The sequence below is a fragment of the Chiloscyllium plagiosum genome, chromosome 14 (assembly GCF_004010195.1).
Source record: "Chiloscyllium plagiosum isolate BGI_BamShark_2017 chromosome 14, ASM401019v2, whole genome shotgun sequence".
Taxonomy (NCBI): Eukaryota; Metazoa; Chordata; class Chondrichthyes; order Orectolobiformes; family Hemiscylliidae; genus Chiloscyllium; species Chiloscyllium plagiosum.
This window is the reverse complement of record NC_057723.1, coordinates 42,488,917-42,495,131: the sequence shown is the minus strand read 5'-3', so window position 1 is coordinate 42,495,131 and position 6,215 is coordinate 42,488,917.

Below are 6,215 nucleotides of genomic sequence, written 5' to 3'. Positions count from 1 at the left end.
ACTCCTCCATCGCCAGACCATAGCAACACGACGGCTGGAGGAAGAGCGCCTCATCTTCTGCCTAGGAACCCTCCAACCACAAGGGATGAACTCAGATTTCTCCAGTTTCCTCATTTCCCCTCCCCCCACCTTGTCTCAGTCAAATCCCTCGAACTCAGCCTTCCTAACCTGCAATCTTCTTCCTGACCTCTTCGCCCCCATCCCCACTCCGGCCTATCACCCTCACCTTGACCTCCTCCCACCTATCGTATTTCCAACACCCCTCCTCCAAGTCCCTCCTCCCTACCTTTTATCTTAGCCTGCTGGACACACTTTCCTCATTCCTGAAGAAGGGCTCATGCCCAAAATGTCGATTCTCCTGCTCCTTGGATGCTGACCTGCTGCGCTTTTCCAGCAACACATTTTCAGCTACTTACCAATTATCCCTAATTTCTGTTGCCTGCCATTCAGCCAATTTCCCAGCCATGTCACTAATCTGCCCTCAATTCCATGGGCTTCTACCTTAGTTAAGTGCCATATAGAAGTCATATAACCAAAATCTACACATAGCCCCCTATCCACTATTTCAGTTATTCTTCAATAAAGTCCTAAACCTAACCACCTTCAGCTACTTTATCAATAATCTTCACTCCATGTATATAGAACCATATAACCAAAATCTACACATAGCCCCCTATCCACTATCTCTGTTATTCTTCAATAAAATCCTAAACCTAACCACCTTCAGCTACTTTATCAATAATCTTCACTCCATGTAAGGTTAGAAGTTGGGATGTTCGTTGATGGTTGTACAATGTTCAGTGTCTTTCACTACACCAACAATACTGAAACAATTGTGCATGTACACAAGAGAGTATCCAATTTGAGCTGATAAATGGCATATAACATTCATGCTACTCTAGCGCCAAGAAATTACCATCTACAATCAGAGAAAATCTAATCACCTCACCTTGAGATTCAATGGCATTTGCATCACTGAATCCTCACTCTTGCAGAAATCCGCTTTCACCAATAAGCAGGAATGGCTTCAATTTTTCCCAGTCCATTCCTGCTGTTGTCAGACTTATGAATGAACCTCTCACATATTAGAGTTGATCTTTCTCTTCACCTTCTCTATAACTATTACATCATATTTTGCATTCTATTCTATTATCCTGATGTACTTACGTAAGATCTGATTTGTCTGGTTAGAGTGCTAAACAATACTTTTCACAGTATCTCGGTATATGTGACAATAATAAATCAAATAACATAAAGTCATACTTCTAAAGTACAACATCTATGTTAACAAACCTAATCTCTGAAAACATTATCCTTAAATTTTGTGTAAACTTGAAATCACACTTCATTTTTCTTCATATGATGAGCCAAGAACCCAAAATTACAGTATTAGAATAAAGGAGCTATAAATCTATGTACCACAAAATTTTCAAGTGTCATATTTTGTTTACCAAACTGGTGGTAATCACCTCTGTAAAAATATTTCCTGGCTGTCAGAGTGTTTTACTTTGGAAAATAAAAATCTTGTTGCCGTGTTGCGTTGCATGTCACATTGTGAAATGCAGTTAAATACTCACATAACTCAAGTGGTGAATTTTAGATTACCATTCCACTAACACTCCTCTCAGGATGCTCCTTTTCATAGGCACTAGAGAAATGCTTTTTTCTTTCGTACCACATTGTCAGTAGTGTATGATTAACATGTAGTAAATGGAATGCAAATCACTGGAAAGAAATGATAAATTAACAATATTTCATACAAGTTGTGTACAAATGAAAAATCAAACAAGAAAGCTAATATATTCCATCAATGCACCTTCAAGAATTTGTCATAAATAAAACATTTCAGTATCCACTCTGGGTACAGTTTAAACTTGACGGCTTGGACATGGCAGATTCATTTGTACCACTTCAGATACAAGCATGTATTAGTGAAATGAATATGTGAATAGGGGGATCAAAATGTGAATTGCGAAGAGGTGAGAATAATTAAAACCGGAAATCAGATGGCATGGAAAAGTTCTGAAAGCTTTTCTAAAGGAATATATATGGTAAATCAATTTATTAGCTGTTTTTGCTAAAATGAGAAGAGTTGAGAACTAGGAAATCATGACCTGAAAAGAAATAGAAATAAAGTCAAGCTGCAGTCATGTGTCTGCAGGCTATGGTTTCAATGTTTATTCTCAGCTGTGATAAGCCATCAGACGTTTATATTAATAAAAAAAAAGTGTTGAAAATTCGAGTGCGCCTCAAAACTGACACATAGAAAGAAGGACATGACCTAGAGAAATGACTGCTGGTTATCTGCAGTTTATGTCCCCTGATTTACCAATGAGATCCTGGTTAAAGCAGTGTTTAGGAAGAGATCCATATAACTAAAACATTTACCTCTGATGATGGCAGCTAACAGAATAAATTGACAACTCAGAGATCATAATTGTCCTTTAACATCAATCAACCAAGTAATATACAACAAGAGACAAGGACACACTGCAGGCAATAAAATAATCAATCAAGTGAAAAAATGACACAAGCTCAAAAATATGGGATCGTCTTTCCCTCTAGGGAACTGTTCTGCTACAAAACATCAAGTTAAGGATAGGTATAATAAAATCTTAAGTTATATACCATAACGTCAGGGGACTTGGTCTTTTAAAATGAAAAATATACTATTTCAGAGGCTTGCACAGTGAAAGAGCACAATTTCAGTAAAATTATTTACAGGAAGAATATAAATATTTTGACAGCTGTAATATTGAATATTCATTGTGTACAGGCATATTGTATTCTTCCCCACCTTTCAGTGTATTTTCAAAGTCTTCATTGTTAATTAAGTCCAATTCTTTGTTTTATTCATTCATGGGATATGGAATGCCTTCATTGCCTAAATTTAAAAAAATGAATGACTCAAAGTGATGGCTGTTGGAACATTCCTGATATGTTCAATTCTGGGATTAACCCTCAAAAAGTTGTTAAAATCTAATTTGTTAATAATGTAATGATGGTCAATTTGAATGGATTTGTTTGTGTGTTCACAGTTTGGTGGCAAGGTGGCTCAACGGTTAGCACTGGTGCTTCACAGCACCAAGAAACTGGATTCAATTCCAGCCTTGAGCAACTGTCTATGTGGATTTTGCATGTTCTCCCTCTGTCTGTGTGGGTTTCCTCCCACAGTACAAAGATGCACAGATTAAGTGGATTAGTCATGGGAAATATAGTAGTGGAGTGGGTTTGGGTGAGATGCTCTTCAGAGGGTTGGTGCGGATGCAATGGGCTGAATGCCTGCTCCTGCACTGTAAGGATTCTGTGATTGACCTGAAGCAACTGAATATTTTATAATGTTTGTCTTGTCTCTAAAATTAATAGAATTTTATTCATTATTGTATCCATGAATGTAATATCCAAGACCAGTGTTGTTACTACGTCCCTGGCATTACATTATCACTATTTTTTTCTCAGTCATTTCCGATATCTTTTTTAAAGTACAGACAGTTATTGTAATTAGTAGATTTAAGTATGAAATCCAGTCTTTATTAACTACTTTATTAATTACTTATTCTTCAATTATAACATAATTGAGGTACTTCTAATTAATCATCTGTTGCTGGCTGATCATTAATTTATCGCACAGGAGGTTAATGTGAAATTAATATTTCATACATAATTAATAAAAAATGATAACAGCATGACAGCATAAAATGACTCCTTTCGTTTGTTAAACTAGCAGCACCTACGTATTGTAAAGATCCCCTAAAAATGATAAAGCTCAGGCACTAAATCTAGAATGAAAGATCAAAAGTGCGCTATTGTTTTTACCAGACATTCAAATCGGGCTTGCTGTGGGAACCTGGAGGCTGTTTAGAAAATCTCAGTCAACCCTCACTAGCAGGCCTTGACTGACCTTTGTTATGAAGATGTGGGTAAACTATACCTTTTAGGAGAGACAGCACCAAGTGTTCTCAATAAGACACAATGTAACATGTGCTCCAGCTACTGGAGGAGCTGGTTTCCTGGAAACGACAAAAAAAATCAAATTAGGCCAATCAGTTTTAATTAAACCCCAAAAAGTACCAAATTCCAATCAAGTTTGAATTGAGTATATTGACAATCTTAAAAGCCAATGTCACAATTTGAAACTCTGGAGTATGAGACTGGGGGGAAAATTGAACAGTTGGAAGGAGAACTGCCAAGCCCCAGCATGTAAACAGACTGCCTGAACAATAACTCTTTTAAAAGTACCTTCACCAAACAATAACATGTGTCACAGAATCCCTGAGAAAAAGAAAAGAAGACACAGGAAGACCCAAATAGAAGAACTGAAAGCTGTCTGGTTTTGAAATAAGATGTGTTGTTTTGTAAATCTTAATTGGGAATTTTATTGGACTAGTATTATAGAAGGGGAGGTAAAAAATAGGTCAGAGTAAGGACGTGTACATAGTTGTTAGTTATTTATTCTTTGTTATACTTTAAGAAATAACATTGCTAATTTTTACTTTAAATAGTTATTGACCACTTGAATTTTTACAGATTACTGCACGGGATAAACCTTTTGTGTGTTAGTGGTTTTAAATTAAACAGGAGAGTTTACCCCATGTCACAATGCCTTTAATTGGTTTAATTGCAGTGTGTGGACAGTTACTTTTGCTACATGCAGTCCCAACCATCACTCTGATCCTGACTCTGGGAAAAAGACTCAGGAAGTGTGATGCAAACTGGTATTACAGTGATCCCACAAGTCGTGCCCATGGAGTGAGATGTTGTTATTATCTGTACCCACATCCTAGTGAGGGAATTGGAATTTAATGACACTTAAGAGGTTGTGACCTGTATTTCAGAGTGCACTGGAAACTAGCATTGAAAGACTGTTGCAAGGACATCGTGTACGAAGGGACAGTCTCCTAGCTCCCAGATTCGACCAGGCTGCATCTCAGGGCTGCTTGCTTGCTCACTTAGTGCTTACCTGCATGTTCACAGCATTGCCTTGCCTTGCCTCACCTTGCCCCATTAGCACAGTCACACGGTCAGGCAGCATGCTTTGCTGGAAAGCAATCATTGCTACATCTTGCTGTATAGATCCTTGCTACTCAATCTTACACCTACACAATGAGACAGCAACATACGTGAAAAACACATTGAATGTGCAGCAAGAAAGTAACTATGTCTAAAAGCCTTAGGGGATTAATCATTACCAAATTCCTTGATACATCTGTCATTCAGGGGATGGTGGCACAGTGGCCTCTGATATCATTCTGGGGATTTGCCCACAATAAGGCACCTGACCAGAGTGCTCTCAGTCAGAAGTTCTGTGCCACTGCATCCCGGGGAATGGGTCCCAGTAAATCCAATGGTTCCATAGCAGCCAGTTGGAGGGAGTGGTGATGGGAGTGGGGTCTGATTGGGTGGTGAGGGACTAGTGTAACAAATGCATCCAGGATGCAATACAGGCATCAATCCAGGTCCTGGGCATTTCTGATCCTGGTCTGTTTCTGGTTCATCCAGAAAAATGAAGAGTGGATGTTTCCAGCTGATGTGAGACATAGACTTGGGAACCTATTGATGGGGATTGGACCTGCAGACTGGGAGGAAGGGATGATTATGGTTGTAAAATGTGGCAACTACATTTGGAAAGGGAGGATATGGTAAAGCAAGGATGGCAATGGGGTCATACAGCAGGTGGGTTTTGTCATGGTCAAAAACACCCTGGCAGAGAGGGGCAGTGTATGACTACACCTGGCATTGACATCTCACATGCCAGGGGCTGGAAGGGAAATGTGGGCTGGTGCAGGCTCATAAGTAGGTTGGTTAAAGATAGATTAGATTACCTACAGTATTGAAACAGGCCCTTCAGCCCAATGAGTCCACACCGATCCTCCGAAGTGTAAGACCCACTCCCCCACCCCATATTTACCCCTGACTAATGCACTTAACACTATGGGCAATTTAGCATGGCAAATTCACCAGAACTGCACATCTTTGGATTGTGGGAGGAAATTGGAGCACCTGGAGGAAACCCACGCAGACACAGGGAGAAAGTGCAAACTCCACACAGAGCGTCGCCTGAGGCAGGAATTGAACCCGAGTCCCTGGTGCTGTGAGGTAGCAGTGCTAACCATTGAGCCACCGTGCCACCCCTAAGGATCTGTGGTAGGTGTCTGGGTCTCCTCTGAGTGCCAGCAGCTTGATGTGTTTCTTCCTTTGCCAGCCACATAGCTGTT